This window comes from Piliocolobus tephrosceles, chromosome 17, assembly GCF_002776525.5.
Source record: "Piliocolobus tephrosceles isolate RC106 chromosome 17, ASM277652v3, whole genome shotgun sequence".
Classification (NCBI taxonomy): domain Eukaryota; kingdom Metazoa; phylum Chordata; class Mammalia; order Primates; family Cercopithecidae; genus Piliocolobus; species Piliocolobus tephrosceles.
Window position 1 is genome coordinate 64,618,401 of NC_045450.1, and position 20,443 is coordinate 64,638,843.

Sequence of the window (20,443 nt, forward strand, 5' to 3'; positions counted from 1 at the left end):
ACTGACAATCCTGTGTCATAGTTACCCCGACTGCAAAGGGTTCTGGGAGAGTGAGCATTTCCCAGGGTAGTGAGCACCTTGCTGTTCTGGACAAAATCACAGTCTGAGCAGAGAAAGGAGAGGATGAGTTTGAAGTAAGCAGCTCCCCATATCCATCCAGCGGCTGAGCTCAGAGGCAGGCAGCATTAAGGTGGAAAGCTCTGCAGCCTATTAGTTGCTCAACTCGGGTTCTCTAACTTTCCAGCTTCCTTATTTATATAATTATAGAAATAATCCACCCACACCCCTTCCAGGCATAAGTGATGTCACTTATAAAAGCCCTCCATACAGTGTCCAGAACACAGTGTGTGTTCTGCAAAGAGCAGCTATTGGAGTTAGTGCTGGGAGTCAGAACCTTCCCCTTGATTCCACCAGCCCTGCTGGGCCCCTCAGTGCTTTGCTCTGCCATTTCCCAGAGCCCTGCTGGAAGACCAGGAAGAGTGCCTGAAGCCGCTGTTGTTATTTGAGCACAGGCCTTCCTGCAAGCTGGACTTTGTTCATCCCTGCGGACAGCGTATCCAGAAAGCACAGACACTGTAACCACATCGTGGTTTGACCTTTAAGCTCTGGGAGCATAAAACCTTCTAGTGTCTTGTTTTTCACGGTCAGAGTCCATGCCACTGGCTCCCCACTCATATGAGTGGGCTGAGGGCCAATCTGCTCTCCCAGAACTAGGAAGGATAGAAACTAATAACTCCCAATTGATATGTAACTTGCCCTAATATTGACCCTGGCCCTGATGACTCCCAATTGATATGTAACTTGCTCTAATATTGACCCTGGCCCTGTGGTTAGTGATTCTCATTGCAGGGTAAATGATTGGACTGTTTTGACTTTTACCCCATTTGACATTTTCACAGCCCCTACCACCGTTTTCAACAACAAAATAAGACATCTTAATTAATTGTATGACACAAGGATGAGCCATGTTGTGGCCCTTTGGTGGATACGGTGGCAAACTTTGTAGTATTTCTTCTGAATCAACTAGAAGGTGTGACTGCCCTTCATTAAATATGACAAAAGTAGAAAGTCCCTCTTTTTCCCATCAGAGATGTATCTACATTAAACCATCCAAGTAAATAATAATAATGTTATTATTAATATAAATTGAACACTCAGGAAGTGCCTGGTGTGCTAAGTATGTTGGATTAAGAACAATCATTTATTCTTAAACAGTTACAGAATTCCAAATATCTGCTAAGCTCTGTGTTATGCACTGCATAAGAGGTTAAAACAACACAGTTTCTGTCCTGTGTGGGGAGGCAGCAGATGATTAGGTCTAGTGTCATTAAGGCTGTGAAGGGAGAATACTAATTACTGTTAATAGTAGTAACATCAGTGTTGTCACTGAGGGACTTAGCTGAGGGAGTCCTCCATGCTGGGTGCTTAGGATACATTACATTTTTAACCATCATCACTGTTATGATCTCTTCATGTATTAATAGATACTCTTTATGATCCCATTTTTAAAATGTGGCACCTAAAGTAGAGAGAAGGTGAGTAACCTAAGGTCATACAGCTGGTGAGAATCTGGTGGAATTGCAATCCCCTTCTGGCTGTCTACAGAGTTCGCACTCTTAACACCACAGCTGGGCTGCTAAGGGCGAAATCCTAGCTCTGCCTTTTACCTGCTTTGCAACCTTGGGCAAGTTCCTTCAGCTCCCTGGACTCAGTTTCCTAATCTATAAAATGGGTTTGTAATCTTACTACAGAGTGGTGATAGAAAATACATGGGTTAGCATATGCAAAATGCTGGAGACAATTTACATATGTGAATCCTGTGACCTTACATGCACCTAGCAAACCCAGGACCCTGCAGCTCCACCATGACAACACAGAGGATGGCCCTCTAGCCAAGCTGGAGAAGTCAGCTGCATTGAGGCTTGAAAGGTGAATAAGAATTATCTGGGTAGGGAAAGGAGAACAGCCTCACTGGTAGGGTTTTTATAAAGGCACCAAAGTCCGAAAAGCATGAAGAGTTTAGATGGACCCATTAACACTTGAGAACAACTGGCTGACAGTTGTGTAGAAGGAAATGGATACTGCAGATACCATGGAGCTCTGCAAACAAGTTTCAGCTTCTAAAGGCAGTGGGGGAATGTTAAAGAATAGAAAGCAGGGAAATGACTCATTCCCCAGCCCTCAAAGAACAAATGATTCTAAATCCAACCCTGGGACATTTTTGGTTCTTAAGAAATGAGAACCTCACTCTGTTGTCCAGGCTGGAGTGCAATGGGGCAATCCTAGCTCACTGCAGCCTGGAACTCCTGGGCTTACGTGATCCTCCCTCCTCAGACTCCCAGGCAGTTGCGACTACAGGTGTGAACGGCCACACCCTGCTAAGTTAAAAAAAAAAAAAAAAAATGTAGCCACGAGATCTTAGTATTTTGTCCAGACTGGTCTTAAACTCCCAGGCTTAAGTGATCCTCCCTCCTCAGCCACCCAAAGTGCTGGGATTACAGGTGTGAGCCCCCACCCCAGCCTACTTTAAGACCTTAAGTCCTATTGTGGTCCATGCTGAAGAGATGGAAAATTCCTTCTTGTTGACAAAGGAAACACCTTGTCCTCCTCCTTCTCTTCTCCCTTGTCCCTGGGCTAGCCTTAGGAGGCACACTCAGTCCACTGCCTGCTACTTTCCAGCTCTTCCTGCTTCCTTCCACAGGGTTTCCAAGTCCTGAGCAAAGGCCAAGTTGGGGCTGCAGGGAAGGTAGTAAGCTTTCTAGTTTCCTTCTAATCTGTGGATGAGTACTGTAGACTTCATGGGCATAGTTCATGCTTAGTGTATCCTGGTCTTGAAATGATCCTTGGTTTTTACACTCCCTGAGCTCTGAGGTCTGTTTGAGTGGGGCCAGGTCAAACTACAGAGCTTCTACCTACAAAACTGGGAGCTACGGGTTTAACAATCTCCCCAATTTCAACAGAGCCTGCAGCCACCAGGACCCAGATCCGCAGGGAAACGGCTTGCATTGGAAGGGCTCTGTCAGCTCCCTGGCCCAACAGAACCTTGCAGTTGCTTCTGTTCTCGGAAAGTGCCCCAGAGGTGGAGAGTGAAAAAATGGAGCTTTTGGTGGGCTCTGGCCCTCCCACCCGCCTGCCCGAGGGAAGAGGGTCAGCCTCCACATTTTCCCAGATCCATGTGGGCTGCTACAAAGGAGCTTTTGAGGATAAACAAATACAGAATTGAGAAAATAAGGAAGGAGCTGGCATCTGAAGAATGTGAATATTTAGAAAATGCTGGGGAGGGAAGACAGAGCAGGCTGTTCTGATGTAGGTTAGACGCTTGATGGCCTGAGACAGGGGAACCGCCAACAAGAAAAAAAAGGAAGGAAAAAAAAGTCTTAATGGAGACAAAGTTTCTTCAGGGTGGATTGTTTTTCACAGGCAAAAAGTAAGGACGTGAAAGCAAAGGAGATCTAGGGAACAGCACAGAGACCCCACCTCCATCATTCCACACGTTGGTCAATATGATAGGAAGATCCCAGCAGCCATTGTCACAGCATTGCAGAGAGCTTATTTTTAAATTATTTAATGTTACATTATTTATTATTATTTATTGGTCAAGAGATTCCAGGGAGTTGAAACCATCCGTCTGTCAAGAGGATCAGAGAGGAAGCCCAGAGAATAATAGCAAAACTGCCCAAAACGTAATAGGGAACACCAAGGGCAAAATCAAGGAAAGGACTGGCTACCATGTTCTTTCAGCTATTGCAGAGAATAACAAATGGCCAGGAGCTAATTGTCGAAGCGCTCCATCTGAAGTTAGCAAAGATTTGATCCTTCGTTGAAATGTCCTTGCCCCTTTCTGTGTTTCTTGGTTCAAACATCACAGTTCATTCGTTCATCCATCCATTCATTCAAGGCATTGGTTGTACATTTAATGAACACCAATATGCTCTACCTTAGCCAGGTTCTCTTCTACGAACTGTACATGTATTGTTTTATTTATTTTTACACCAATATTCTTTTTAAATTTTTATTTTATTTTATTTACGTTCTGTGGTACATGTGCAGAATGTGCAGGATAAACGTGTGCCATAGTGGTTTGCTGTACCTATCAACCCATCACTTAGGTATTAAGTCCAGTATGCATTAGCTATTTTTTTCTGATGCTCTCCCTGCCCTCCCCTGACAGGACCCAGTATGTTGTTTCCCTCTCTGTGTCCGTGTGTTCTCATTGTTTAGCTCTCATTTACTTTTCGTTTTTAGTTTTTTTGGTTTGTTTGTTTATGTTTTATTTTTTGATTCAGGATTTTGGTCTTGTTGCCCAGGGTGAAGCGCAGTGCTGCGATCTCAGCTCACTGCAACCTCTCCCTCCCAGGTTCAAGTGATTCTCCTGCCTTAGCCTCCTGAGTAGCTGGGATTACAGGCACCCGCCATGACGTCCCACTTATAAATGAGAACATGCAGTGTTTGGTTTTCTGTTTTGTGTTAGTTTGCTGAGGATTATGACTTCCAGCTTCATCCATGTCACTGCAAAGGCCATAATCTCATTCCTTTTTATGGGTGCATAATATTCCATTGTGTGTATGTGCCACATTTTCTTTATCCAATCTACCATTGACTGGCATTTGAGTCGATTCTATGTCTTCACTATTGTGAATAATTATAGCAATATTCTTTACAGGTGCTAGTATTGTCATCATTTCACAGATGAAAAAATTGAGGCATAGACAGTGTATTAGTTTCCCACTCTTGCTACAGCAAATTATCACACAGTTGGTGGTTTCAAACAACACAAATTTATTACGTTCAGTTCTGGAGGTCAGAAGTCCAACATGGATCTGCCTGAGCTCACAGTGAGGTATCAGCAGGGCTGCGTTCCTTCTGGAGGCTCTAGGGAGAAATGCTTTCTTCATTTTTCGGGCTTCTGTAAGTCAACTGCATTTCTGAATTCATGACCCTTTCCTCCATCTTCCAAGCTAGCAACAGTGGGTCAAGTTTTCTCATATGGCATCAAGACAAGACAGATTTCTTTTCTGCCTTTATTTCCAATTTTAAAGATCCTTATAATTACAATGGCCCCACCCAGATAACTCAGGATTATCTCCCTATTTTAAGGTCAGCAGAGCAGCAACTTTAATTCAACCTGCAACCCGAATTCCCTCTTGCCAAGTAAGGGAAATAATCACAGGTCCTGGGCAGTAGGATGCGGACATCTTTGGGGGACCCATTAGTCTATCTACCACAGACAGCTTCGGTGGCTCACTCAAGGCCACAGGGCTAGTGAGTGGTAGACCTTGGATTCCATGGTTGGTATTCTGACTCAGTCTCTTGAGTTTTACCTCCTCCCACCTCTTATGTGCTGGGACTCAGCTGGGCGCTGTGGACATGTCAGAAAAATATACTCTCCATCTCTGACCTAGTGGCTTCATATTCCACTGGCATTTCTGGAGCAGAGTCTCATGAACTCTGGACAAGAAAACTTCGAGACAGGAAAGAATGAAACCAAATGCTGAGCTGGAGAGTAGGCAGGAAGAAGCACTATTTGGATGGGTAAGTTGAGTGAACGTTTGGAGGTGCATACAAGGTGGGGATGGGTGGTTATGGAGGTGGGCAAGGCATACTGAACAATAATTAAAGACAATTCAGGCCCACTGGGGACTCTTTCAGGGGCCAGTCCCTTTGCCCCAATTCTGATTGTCTGTTGCCCTCTATAAAGTTCGAGTACCAGCATTCTTAATTTAATGTATTGTGTACATGCTCATGCAGATACACTTATGTTTGCCCTCCCCTAAGGGTGTGTGGCATTGAAGACAGACACACATTCACAAATCCCTGGCTACATCCAGGCCTGAGTGGCTGTGAAGCACAACCGGTTGGTTCTCACTAGCTGGGGCATTTCTTCAGGTTCTTCTGGAGACCCAAAGGAAAACTCACATGGAGTTGACCCCCAAAGACAGACTCACATCTTTCCTGATGCCAGGCACCCATCCCTTATCCACACTTTTGGAATCAGAGGAGGTCCTGAATTGGAGCCCAATAGTTGCCAGGTGTTGACTGATGTATATCAATCTTCCTGGGCCTCAGTTTCCATATATGTTAAAATTGGGATAGTTGTGACATCTTAGCTAGAGTTGTTGCAAGATTAGTTAAGATGAATATGAATGTACTTTGTGACTGGAAGGCATATATGAGAAAGTCTTGTTGTTAAAGCAATAGACAACAAATAACAGGGACTTCCTCAGGTACCTGTGATAGGCACAGCTAAACTACAGAGATGGGACTCTAGAAACAAGAGCGAGCGAATTTTAACAAATCACTCAGACATCATGAATTTAAGTGAAATAGGTCTCCTTGGGATATAGAACAAATATTTGAGCATAATCAAAATGTTCTCATTTAATTTTCCTTTTGAACCTACAGTATAGTCATCAGTGAAGGCAAATATCCATCTTTGAAAGTACATTTGTTTTTGTTTTGTTTTTAAAGCCAAAAGACATCTACTGCCAAGTCTTGTTAATAAGGAGGAGATAATGGTTTGGAGTCAAATGTTAGATTTTCCCTGAATGCTCAATAACTGGCTAAGAAAGATAACAATTCCAAGGAATCATTTCCAAATAATTTGTAACTAGGCAGCCTTGTTGGAATCAGGGAAGAGCTTCTAAGGGGTAGATGCATACCTGGAAACATTTGAGGAGGCCAGGTTATTGGATGACTTCTTATCTTCATTCCTCACAGCAGAATTTTTGCTCAAAAGGCTACTCCATCTACCCCAACCTGGGAAACACAGAGCTTCACTTTCTATTCTGGGCCTAGTAGACAAGAGAGCTTTAGTATTTAGGGATGTGGAATTTTACCTCCTGATGTCTAATTCTGGCTCCGACACTTGCTAGCTGGATGATCTTGGGATGTCACTGAACTTCATTCTTCTCAACCAGGGTTTATTGTTTCCTTGCAGCAGGACACTTGCCAATGTCTGCAGACATTAGAGGGTGGTAGGAAAAGGAATGCTATTGATAGCTAGTAGGTGCAGGCCAGATATGCTGCTAAGAGTCCTATGATGCTCAGGACAATGCAACAGCAAAGAGTGCTCCAACCCCAAATAGCAATAGTGTGGAAGTTGGAAAACCTTGTACTATATAGGAAATATTAGTACTGACTTCCCAGGGCTGATGTGAAGAGTGGGTGAGGTGATGCATGGAAAGTGTTTACCACATTGCCTGGTTCATATTGGGACACAATAACATTAACTTATATTAATTAATATAAGCAATATATAAATCATAATGTTCAACGGGCTCAGATACCCACCATCCTCCCTGTTCTTCACATCGTCACTGCTACTCCAAAAATCATTATTGTTATAGCCACATCTGGTATGCATTTTCGCAGAGGGCTTTGGAGATAGAAAAGAGGGCATCCATGCAGATTAGGGGATGAATAGATTCTCAGTGTCCTTGAAAACTCTCATGCCCTGTCCCACTACTCACAAATTCTCCTTCCTGGGATGAAGGTCAAACGCCATTATGAATATTACTACCTCAATTAAACAATTGTTACCATGTGTCTGGCATTTCATATACATTATTTAAATTTAATATTTCATATACTCCAACAACTAGGTGTTACTATCACCCAGATGGCCAAGGCACAGAAAATATTAACAAGTGACTTGTCCAAAATTAAATGGCTACAAAGAGGCAGTAACCAAATTTCATCCCCATCCACTTGACTCATACATCACAGTCTAAGACTCCTCCATGGGCCGTGGAATTTGGGTAGAGAAAGAGTAATGAAATTGTTGCAGTTTGCCCATAAAACCAGCACCCTGAGCTATATGCCTACTCCTTTTCTAGACAATGTCTGTGTGTTTCTCTCCAGCTCGCTAGCATTAAGGAGAGCTGTTAGCAGCATAATTAAACATACTTGTTTCAGGCATTGGAAATGATCTTAAAGAGTTAAAACCTCAGAGCATTTGTAATCTGTCTTTCAAATGGTATTAAAAATTCATTTTCTAGAACACTGATAGAATTTTCTTTCCCCCCTCCCGAGCAACAAAATCTATGTTTTTACAATCCATAATTCAAACCTGATCTTGGAAGAAATGTTGAAATGATAAACATGTTACTTGTGATTTGTGGCTATTTAATAATGACGGTATTGAGCAAGGAAATTAGACCCATGTCAAATGTGGTTTTGAGGAGACACCTGCAAAAGGAAGAGACTTGTAAAGAGATTTTTCTTCCTGGGAAAAGTGTGTTGCTTCTGTACCTCTCTTCCTGAAGTTTCTTAAAATCACATTGCCCTTTTTCCTTCCTTTCTGACTCATGTTTCAAATGTGTGTCTATCTATTTGTTTTAAGATTTCTCTAGCTAAATGAAACAGAATTGATTATTCCTTGGTTTCAGCTTTTGTTAGTGGTGATGTTAACTTTTCATTGTGGTTATGATGAAGATATAGGCAGGGAATAGAGGGGTGGCATTTTTGACACCTGATTACTAAACATTCCCTCTGATTTTTTCATCTTCTAAAAGGTAATATAAATGAGATGTCTTAGTGTCTTAAAAGGAATAGATGAATAAGTGGCTTAAATGTGTTCTTGTGTTCAGAAAATGAATTCATATCCCAGAAAAATCTCCATACCAAGAGCTAGACTTTCCAGATTTGTCCTGTCATGTTTTATTTTTGTCTTTTCCACTGATTATAAAGGCTTGCTACCTTGAAGTGTGGTTGACAAACCAACAACACCCACATCACTTGAGAACTTCTCAGAAGTGAAAACTCTGCGCTGTACCCCAGGACTCCTGGATCAGGATCTGCACCATTATTGAAAACCCCAGGTGATCACATACACCTTAAAACTGGAGAAGCACTGAAGATAAAGTTACTTGGTCAAAGTCACATTACCAGTAGTAGCAGTGTCAGCCTCAGTCTTTCTATTGAATGAGGGTGTGGGACATAAGTTCTCTTCCAGTCCTAAAGTTATTGACTTAACAACCACTGAACATCTCGTCCTTGCCACGTTCCATACAAGGCATTAGGGGCATCCTTCAAGCAAGGTTCCTGTCCTCAGGTGATTTTCCATGCACAGGAAACAGGCTAGCAAGCAGCATCCTTCAAAAGATGTTCTGCAACATAAGAAATGTTTTGTATTCACACTCTCCAATATGGGAGCCATTAGCCACACCTGATTATTGAGCACTTGAAATGTGACTAGTGCAACAGAGGAACTGCATTTTAATTTTATTTAATTTTAAATAGCCATGTGTGGCTGGGCATTGTGGCTCATGCCTGTAATTCCAGCACTTTGGGAGACTGAGGCGGCTGGATTGCTTGAGGCCAGGAGTTCAAGACCAGACTGGCCAACATGGTGAAACCCCGTCTCTACTAAAATGCAAAAAATCAGCCAGGCATGGTGGAGCACACCTGCAATCCCAGCTACTTGAGAGGTTGAGGCACAAGAATCACTTGAACCTGGGAGGCAGTGAGGTCATGCCACTACACTCCAGCCTGGGTGACAGAGAGAGACTCTGCCTAAAAAAAAATAATAATAAAATAAAAAGTAGCCATGCATGGCTAGTGGCCCTCCTATTGAATAGTACAGCTATAGAAGGTGTCAATATGGGCTGGGTGTGGTGGTTCACGCCTGTAATCCTAGCACTTTGGGAGGCCAGGGTGGGTGAATCATGAGGTCAGGAGATTGAGACCATCCTGGTCAACATGGTGAAACCCCGTCTCTACTAAAAATGTAAAAATTAGCTGGGCGTGGTGGTGCGTGCCTGTAATCCCAGCTACTCGGGAGGGTGAGGCACGAGGATCACTTGAACCCAGGAGGAGGAGGTTACAGTGAGCTGAGATCTTGCCACTGCACTCCAGCCTGGTGACAGAGCGAGACTCCATCTCAATAAATAAATAAATAAATAAATAGTATCAATGTGGTAATGAGAGTGCAGACAGCATCTGTGGGCACACTAAGGAGAGAAGAGTTTACCCATCATGTGAGGGAGGGAAAGATCACTCAGAGTCTCTATCCGAGGCCAGACCTGGACTGGTCTCCAAATTGGGGACTACACAGGGAAGATTCAAGGTCCCTCCCTTTGGTGGGTTTCAAGTTCCTCCCACTCCCTTTCTCTGCTTCATCTCTCACTTCTGCCCTTTCTGCATTCAGAGCTGAAGTCACTCTTGCTTTACCATGTTCAAGTTTCCAAAAACGACCTTTTTTTTCTTCTTCTGCCTAACAAATTCCTTTGCTTCTTTTCAGACCAACCCTAAAAGCCTATCCAGTGATTCCTCATCAGTGTCACTTCCTTTGTGCTCCCTTCTCACAGAGTGCCCCTTTCTCGGTAGAAGGCAGCAGGGCCAAAAAGGTGATCAGGAGCTCAGGGCCTGACGTTCTGTAGATCTGAGTCTCAATTCCAGTCTAGCTTTGTAACCTCAGGCTACTTTTCTAATGTCTCTAAGCTTTAGCTTCCACATCTGTTCTATAAGGTGATTGTGATTTAAATGATTGTTTACATGTAACTCTCTTAGCTCCGTGCCTAGTATGTCATGAATCCTCAAAAAATACTTGTTATTTATACTATGCTTATTTGTATCAATGTATCTTCAATATTGTTGTATTATTGATGCCTAAGTACAAAACTATGCAGTATAAGTGCTCCAAAGAATCTCTTCATGACTCTTCTGTACCCAACAAAATGTCTGGCCCAGAGTAGGAGATCAAGACCATCCTGGCTAACACGGTGAAACCCCATCTCTACTAAAAAAAAAAAAAAAAAAAATACAAAAAACTAGCCAGGCAAGGTGGCGGGCGCCTGTAGTCCCAGCTACTCAGGAGGCTGAGGCAGGAGAATGGCGTAAACCTGGGAGGCGGAGCTTGCAGTGAGCTGAGATCCGGCCACCGCACTCCAGCCTGTGCGACAGAGTGAGACTCCATCTCAAAAAAATAAATAAATAAATAAATAAATAAATAAATATATATATATATATAAATAAATAAATAAACGTTTACTGGATGCATGAGTAAATCAATGGGTGGATAAGTAGGTAGTTGGATGAATGGTTACATGGATAAATTGATAGTCCCATGGAAATGTCTAGTGAAAATAGCAACTTCTCCCAGAGCCAATAGCATTTAAAAACGATCGTCATACAGGAAGGTGGTCACATGACTATTCTAATGCCCTACTCTGAATACCATATGTTCACCTAATGCCTGGTAAAAGGAATAAGGGTTATCAAAGTAACAGTTCCTTCTCATAGAGGATGAGAAAATATTAGGGGAAAAATGATAGAAAATTTGAATGAGTACAGGATTCTATCAACCACACAAAACTACCAACTCTTAACAAATTGAAGTATTTCTTTCCAGGAATTTTTTTAATGTATGTATTTTTTTTTTTTTTTTTTTTTTACAAATTCATGGTTGTACTTGTATGTGTCATTTAGCTACACATTTCACCTCCCCCCCGCCCCCCAAAAAAACAGAATTGGACACAAAATTGAGTTGGCAAATTTTGGAGCAACTGGGGCAGTTGTACACTGCGAAAAGGAGTAAAAATTGGTATAATCCTATGAAAAACTATTTGGTAGCCTCTGCTAATACAGAATATGCACATATCCAATAATCCAGAAACTCTCCTTCTAGGTGTGTACCCAACAGAAATGTGCGTATGTGATCATCAAAAGCCTGTAGAAGAACAATTAGCAGCACTATACATTATGCACAAAACTGGAAACTATTCTCCTGCTCATCAACAGCAGAATGGATAATTAATTGCAATATATTCACACAGTAGAATGGGAATCTGGAAGCTGAAACTCCACACAATAGCATGGATGACTCTAAAATAAAGTATTCACTGAAAGAAGCCAGGGATAACAGAATACCCTAAATGTGGGTATTTATAGAGTTCAAAAATACACACCAGATCTAAGCTGTTAGAAGTGGCTTCCCTGGGTGGAGTAATGACCAGTTGAGGCCCGGGAGGGCTTCTGGGGAGCTGAGAATTTTTTTAAATTTATTTTTATCTAGGTACTGCTCTATGCGTATATGATTTGTACACTCTTCTGTGTGTTTTTTACAGTTCCATAAAATCTACTTTAAGAAATCACCCCTAACTTTTTTTGTAAACCCCTTTTATAAACTCATGCCAATACCTGCAAAGCATTCCATCTTGTTTATGTACCACCATTGACCTAACCAGTTTCCTATTGCTAGACAGACACCTTTTTCTCGTTTTTTTTTTTTTTTTTTTTTTTTCACCCTTTTCAATAATGCTTTGATGACTAATCTTGTCTGTGATTGGAAATGTGGATCCAGGGTTATTTGCTTAGAATTGATCCCAGTAAGTGAAATTAAAGGGTTTTGAGGCTCTTGATACTATTCCAAATTGCACATAAAGGACTACTTTGATTGTTATTCTTGCTGTTGGATTGTTTATTTGTTTGCATGAAATAAGTTCACGCTGTCAGGGTTCTGAGCAATTTCGACTTTTTAAGAATATTGGATGTCCGTGAACATTAGATCATATCTCCACCAGCTGTGGGCTCTATTACACACACAAAAATATCTATTTTGAAGAAAAACGTTCTAAGTGAGAATTCACGGCTCTCGCTTAGAATTCTGTTTCCTCAGGGATGGCTTTTCCAGCATCAGGCAAGAAGGAGCCTATTCCTAGAGATCCAATTTTCCAACTCCAGGAAAAGCCAAGCAGAGCCTTTGCTAAGTGCAGAGGGTGCTGAGAAGCATAGATTCCCACGCAGAACACAGGCAATTTCATGCACAAAATGGATATTTTGCTCTATTTGCTGAGCTGAAATCAAGGTGCACGCTGGAGGCCTGACAGCTCTTCAGCTGTAACAGCACAAACGTGCTGCTACAAGACTTGAAAACTGTTTTCAAAGATTTGCTTAGTTTTTCAAAAAGAATTGTCAGTTCCCGGCTAGCGTGAGGCTGGCTGCTGAGGTGGGAAAGAAACCAAAAAGATAAATAAGCATACGAATCCAAATATATTCTTAATGTTAATGCTAGGCGGATTCTGAGAGCTCAAAGCCGTACTTAGATTGGTGCCGAAATACCGAAGGAGTCACAAGCAATCTGACAAGTTGAGGCTTAACACCAGAAATAGAAGGAATTGATTTAAGACATTCCCTCTCAGATCCTGTTCACCCTAAGAGGAGCTTCAGAATCTAGTAATTGGTGCTGGAGGACTGAGACAAATGTTCTAATCATTCTTCTTGAAAAGGGGGAAATAGAGCAAGGATCCTTGACATGCTGGAAGCAAATGGTTTTCATATTTGGTTTCATCAAGGAGATAAAGATTCTTTTCTGAGCACCTTTTGGCATTGCACACAGTAAAGGGGATACTTTTGTTCTGCAAATTTCACTCTGATCAGAGTGACCTCACTCAGTATGTGTGGTTAATGCCTGACCTACCTACCACAGCCACTGCCATGGACCCCTCGCCATGACACCCACAGCAAAAGAAGTCAGTGAATCATGCTTATTATTATTTTTTCAATCATAGATCAGTTTTTACTGTGAATAAAATTGCAAACCGAGTCAAAAGAGCTGGTTCTAAAGACAACACTAATGACCTGGCCATTTCCTTGGCGGTTTAGTGAGATAAAAAGCTGGGGTCTTAGGATGACGTGTTTGGGAGGGGCTGGAGAAAGGGATTGGGGGATACAGAAGGGTAGCGCGGGGGTCCCTTGCAGGAGGTAAGATATAGGGTCTTTTGAAACTCCCTACCGCTTCCCTTATGCATGCAGAAATTGGACTCTGATCTAAATCTCTCAACTATTTTTGTTATAAGTCAAATTAGAAGTGAATGTTTTATTTAGTTTAAATCAAAAGTGATTGTACAAGAATATACATGTAAGCATAATAGACATGCTTTTTGCTGCTGTAATAACTATAGATTGCAGGAAACAAGCTGTAGGTCCGTCAATAGAAGAATGAAAAAAGCAAGTAACGGAACCTCCACATAATGGGATCACTGTGGCTGTTAAGAAGAAGGGAGTAGATCCAAATACCCTAACATGAAAGGAGGTTCATGATGCTCTATGGAGGGGAAAAGCAAGTGCAGGACAATTACATGTAATATGTACTCATTAAAGCCCCTCCTGCAGGAACCGTCTTCTTGCATTTACACATTTCTGTCTTGGCTACATTTTCTTTTAAATCGAGTAAATAAGTGAAATGAAATGAAAAAAGAAAACAGAAGCAATTTCCTGGATTGTTGTTAAATGTTGTTGTTGTTTTCTGTTTTCTTGTTTTGTTTTGTTTTGTGTGTTTGTTTTCTAAAGGAAAACAGCTGTTTTGGTAAGAAATCATAAATGGACACCTTTTGTGTTAAGCTGTGGCCTTAAATCTGGGGCCCAACTCCTCCTTCGAAGGACAGTTTCATTGTTTTTTCCATGGTACTACCAGCGTAATGGATCTCAATTTCAATTCTGATTTATGTGGTGTCTTTCCCTACATTCTCTACGTGCTCCTTAGCTTTGCCTGGGAGGCAGGTGTCATGAAGCCCAGAGGTTTCTTGCCTGAGATCATCTTGCTGGAAGCAGTAGAACCAGTCCTCCAGTTAATACCATCTGGCCCTAAATCCCAAGACCAGCAATTGCCCAAAGGTATTCCCATCCATTTATGTCTCAAAAATGGAGGTCATAGAACCTTACTCTTTGATTTGTTAGGAAATTGGTAGCCATTTATTTTGTCTTAAGGGTGCAAGTTCAAAAATCATGTCCTCCGGTTTCAAGCCACTTCCCAGTTGCTGGACTTTGAAAAAGTTGCTTAATATCTCTGCACTACAGTTTTCTCAGCTGTACAAGAGGGATAACAATCATGTTTACCCCCGTAAAGTTGCTGTGGAATTAAATGATCTAATGCCCAAGAGCAGTGGAGGAGGCTCCTAGAATATAGTACAAGCCTAATAAATACTAGTGACAACTGCTCATATTAAACTCATTTTATAACGTTTGGCACACCAGGAGCCTCAATGTCTTCATCTATAGAATGGGAACATTAATGTCAATTTCTCAGGGTTTTTATGATGAGTACACAAGTTCATGAATGTAAAATGCCTGGCATCGGGTAGCAGCTTAAATTAATGAAGTGCCAAGTCTGTTCCCATATCTGACCTTCCATGTATTGGGTGACCGTCATCAATGGAGTAGTAATGATATTTCTGTGAACTGATTGTTGGCATTTACGAAGACAGGATGCTTGTTTCAGCTACGGGTGGCCTGTAGAATTATTTATGAGCCAGACAAACCGAACAGCAAAAGAAAAGCCCTGATATTCTTATAGCAAAATATTCCTGTTCCTTGAAGCATAAAGGGTGAAATGGACTAGGGCATTCAGAGAGCATTCTGGAAGCCCCTAGGCAACCATGAGGGGAGACAAATAGGGAGAAGAAACTCAACAGTTTGCAGCCTGAAGAAAAGAAATTCAAGGTATAGCTACACAGAAAGTCTAGATATGTTTATTGTGGGGAATTGTGAACATAGGTTCTTCACCTGCAGGATCACTCGGAACAGTTTTGATAAGTAAGAAACACATTAAGGAAAATGAAAAGACCCTTAATCATCACTGTGTAAAAACAAGAGCTTTTGGCTCAGTGTGCTCAAAGTGTTAGAGAAGGAAATAATATATGTCAATGGGCCAAAAATTCATCCAATTTTTAAGTGAAAATGCAATCTGGGGCAATTGCTTCCCAATTAAACCATATCTGCAGTGATATTTTGCTATTTCTAGAATTCTCAATTTCATTGTTCTCTTACTCATGCTGATCCATTATTTTCTCTTGCTGTATTAACAAAGGAATGTAACAGATAAGAGCGCAGAACAAGATTTGCACTTACTGGATTCGAATCCTGGGTCTATCATTTACTAGCTGTGTAATACTAGGCAGGTTACCTACCCTCTCTGTGCTTTCGTTTTTGCGCCTTTAAAATGGAGCTGATAATAGTACTTCCTTCATGGGGTTGTTGTGAGAATCAACTAGAAGAATGTCTGACATTTGCTCAGCACAGTACTTGGTACATTGCAAATGCTCAATACATGTGAATTCTTATTTTTAGTACGATGATTTTATCATGATTATAAGACTCTCACTCTCCTCTTGTGAGTAGGTGGAGAGGTGTCTTTCCAACAGTATCAGCTCTGCAGCGAATTTGACCACTTCTGCTGTCTGGTTACAGGTCTTAGTGAGATGTCATTACTCCTGTAGTTTTCTCATCTGTAAAATGGAGATAATAATATCTTGCAAGAGTCTCGAGAGGATTGAATTAAGTAATGTCTGTGAAATGCCCGGCCCAGAGTAGGCACACAGCAAATGATGGTGTCATTATTCCTTCTTTTTAAAATACTCAGCACTTTACTCCTAAGAAAGAGCATCCAATCTAGAGGGGTTTTAATTTTAGTTTGTTTTTATTTACTTTTATAAGTAGCGAATCCCAAACACTTGATTACCTCAATACTGTAAAAAAATATATCTCTGGTAGGTGATCAAGGTTAGTCATAATACAAACATTTGGCCGGGTGTGGTGGCTCACGCCTGTAATCCCAGCCCTTTGGGAGGCGGGTGGATCAAGAGGTCAGGAGATCGAGACCATCCTGGCTAACACGGTGAAATCCTGTTTCTACTAAAAATACAGAAAAATTAGCCAGGCGCCGTGGTGGCGCCTCCCTGTCAGGAGGCTGAGGCAGGAGAATGGCGTGAACCCGGGAGGCGGAGCTTGCAGTGAGCCGAGATCGCGCCGCTGCACTCCAGCCTGGGCGACAGAGCGATACTTGGTCTCAAAAAAAAAAAAGATTTTCGTGGCTTTATTTGTAATTCATGTCTAGTCACTGTCACAGTTTTTGTTCCTTTAGTATCATTTTTACCTCATTTCTACCTCATTTTACTTATAAGCTCAAATTCGTCTTTGATACAGCTACCGGAGAGTAAGAAAAGAAACCCGCAAACACACCACCCCCACACACACACCCTCGACACATACACACACACCCCCATACACACACACCACACACACACTACACACACATACACACACATACACACACATGCACACACACCACACACACACACCCACACACACCCTCCCACACATACACACACACACCACACACACCACACACACACTCACATACACGGCACACATGCACACACATACAGTACACACACACACGTGCACACACATGCACACACACATACGCACACATGCACCATACACACACACGCCACATACACACCACACACACACACCACACACACATACACACATACCACACACACGCCACACACACACACATTCACACACATACACACCACACATGCACACACACACCACACACACAACACACACACATGCGCACACACACATACACACACATGCACCATACACACATGCCACATACACACCACACACACATACACACATACCACACACACACGCCACACACACCACAGACACCACACACATACACACACACCATACACACATACACACACACCACACACACACACGCCACACACACACACCACACACTCACACCACACACATGTGCGCACACACACACAGATACACGTGCGCGCACACACACACACACAGAAGCCAACCTTTAGTATACCTGTTTTTCATAGCAGAAACCTGTTACCTTAACCATGCTTTGTATATTTTAGGTGCTTGATAAATGTTTGTTATAAATAAAGTAACACATTAAACTTACTTTTACTATGCCAACCTTCTGTCTCCCTATTTTTCTGGCCCCTACCAAGCCATGTTATTGAGAACTGATGTATTTCCTGCTCATATGTGGGGCCTGGGAACTGGAGTAGAGGATAAGTATGTTGTATCTTTGCTAAGGTCATGGGGGTGACAGTCCAAAATCAAAGGACATAGTTTTGGCACTTTTCTGTGACCTTGGGCAAGTCATTTTCCTGCTGTGGACTTGTTTCTGAATCTAAAAAATGAAGGGCTAGATTAAATAACCTCTTTGTAACTTCTTTTTTGTTTTGCTGTTAATAATTTGACATGATGAGATATCGGGGCAGTCGTTATTTTGGAGGAGGGGCGGTGAGGACGGGGTGGTCGGTCCGACAGACCTGTGTCTAAAGCCTTCTTTTGCAATTACCAGCTCTATAAATGGGAATGAGTTTCCTAATTTATCTGAGTCTCAGTTACCATCATCTGAAGAACAGGAATAATCAGATCATCTTCAAAGGATTGTTGCAAGAATGAAATGAGACGCTGGACATCAGGAACATAGCACAGTGTCTGGAACAAGGAAAGCATTCAATAAATGGCGACCATCACTATGTGTGTCTTTGCTTTTTTCCTGGCCAGATCCCTCTGTATTGAAGGTAACAGTCATAGTTCTTTCCCTCAATCCTCTCCTGAGCTACTTAAGAACAACCTCTAGGAGGGACAATGCTGATGAAGCCAATAATATGAATTCGGTGTTTTGGGGGAATGTGCAATTAGGTCACTTACAGCACACTGGCCCTTCTCCACATGCCGCAGAGATTCAGCATTTGATACCAGCATGAAGATCGGTTCCTTCCTCTCTCAAAGCTAGCTTTATTGATTCCCTCATTCTAATGGGGGCAGGGGAAGAAGGAGAAATGAGGACATGTTAGCAAAGACAGAGGTTAGGTCCACTTGATTTTGCCTTCACCCACAGAAGCAGTAGCTGCAGGAAGATTGGGAAAGAGTCCAGGGTTAACTTGAGCCCTGGCTTGCCATCCCACTCTTTTCCAATCAATTCCCAGAAGGTAGCCATTTTTAATTCTCAATTTATCTTCCTTGACTAGGGTCATGTCTGTTTTCAGGGCAAAGATTAGAGAAGTGGCAGATAAGTGGCTGATATCTCTGGTAATAAATGAATATGAGCTTCAAGCCCGGTGTAATTAAAAATGTATAAACTCACAGTTTATTCCCCCTTAAAAGTTTACAGTCATCCCTTGAAATGCTTCTTGAACAACCATTCAACTTGTTTTTTAGTCATCTTTGCTGATAAGAAAAGGGAAGGAAATTGAAGACTCAAGCGAAGACACTCCCATCTGTGCAAAATCAAACCCCTGTCACCAAGGGAGGCGTGTGAACCTTTATCTTGGCATCTGCCGGGCCACTGGGAGAAGGATGTCACTGATCAACTTCATATTTACCTTTGCATTATTAAGCTGTGAGCCAGGGTCCTTCTAACTCAAACAGATATCACAAGCCTCATCCAGAAAGTGGGCAAAACCTGCAAAACAAACCCAGGCCAACTTCAAATTGCAGAGTCATCAGTGCGTGAGTCAGGCTGCCATCAGCAACATAGAACCAGCATTTGCTCAGTTCCAGAGGAAGTTTATTTCGGCTCAGGAGCTTCAGTCCATTTGCCTTACAAATGCTACCATTATGTGCTATTTGAGGTTTGAATGATGCCACACAAGGAGACACTCCCTTTGTACCTGCCTCTTCCACAAACTGAAGAACTCTCGGAATTCCAGCAGAGGGAATCAATTTCAGTAGATAGGGTAAAGTGAGGAAAGGAAAGAAAACTAACCAGGCCCCAGGCAGTATCTTGGCTACTCCAAGTGCATTGTTTTACTCAATCCTGACAGCAGTTCTGTGAACAAGATTATTCTCCCATTTTACAGATGTGGAAACTGAGGCTTCTACAAGTGACTTGCCCCAGGTCTTGCCCAGAAGGGGAGGAGGCCTGCTTCTTCCTCTGCTTGGCCTCCAACCCCCTTTCTCTTCTGTTAGTCACCCAGGTGGGAGTGGGCTGCAGATGCTGTGGGTTTTGTTCCTGAGTAGTCTGTGAACAAGTCTCCAAGCAAGCCTGAACTCTTAAGGGAAATCCTTCTCCCTGAATAGTTCTTTTTTGTTTTGCTTTTTTTTTTTTTTTTTTTTTTTTCTTGAGACAACATCTCACTCCGTCACCAGGCTGGAGTGCGGTGGTGCAATCTCGGCTCACTGCAACCTCCCAGGTTCAAGTGATTCTCCTGCCTCAGCCTCCCGAGTACCTAGGACTACAGGCGCGCACTACCACGCCCAGCTAATTTTTGTAGTTTTAGTAGAGATGGGGTTTCACCATGTTGACCAGGATAGTCTCGATATCTTGACCTTGTGATCGCCCGCACCAGCCTCCCAAAGTGCTGGGATTACAGGCTTTAGGCACCGTGCCTGGCCAATAGTTTCTAAAGGAGATGACCAAGTTAGACAATGGGTCTGGTCCCAAAAGAAAATTCTGTGCCTTCCCTTTCCAAGAAGTCATATTAGAAAGAGTGAAAAAAGGAGCTCTTTCCTGATGGTAAAAATGTGAACGGCACCGAAGTGGTTACCAACCATTTTGTTCAACCAGACTATTTACAAGTAGTAACAGGGTATCTGTTTCCTGTCATCTCCATCATATATCTTAAGGCAGAGAGATTGGAAGCCCATTACAGTCTGATATCTAATCAATACA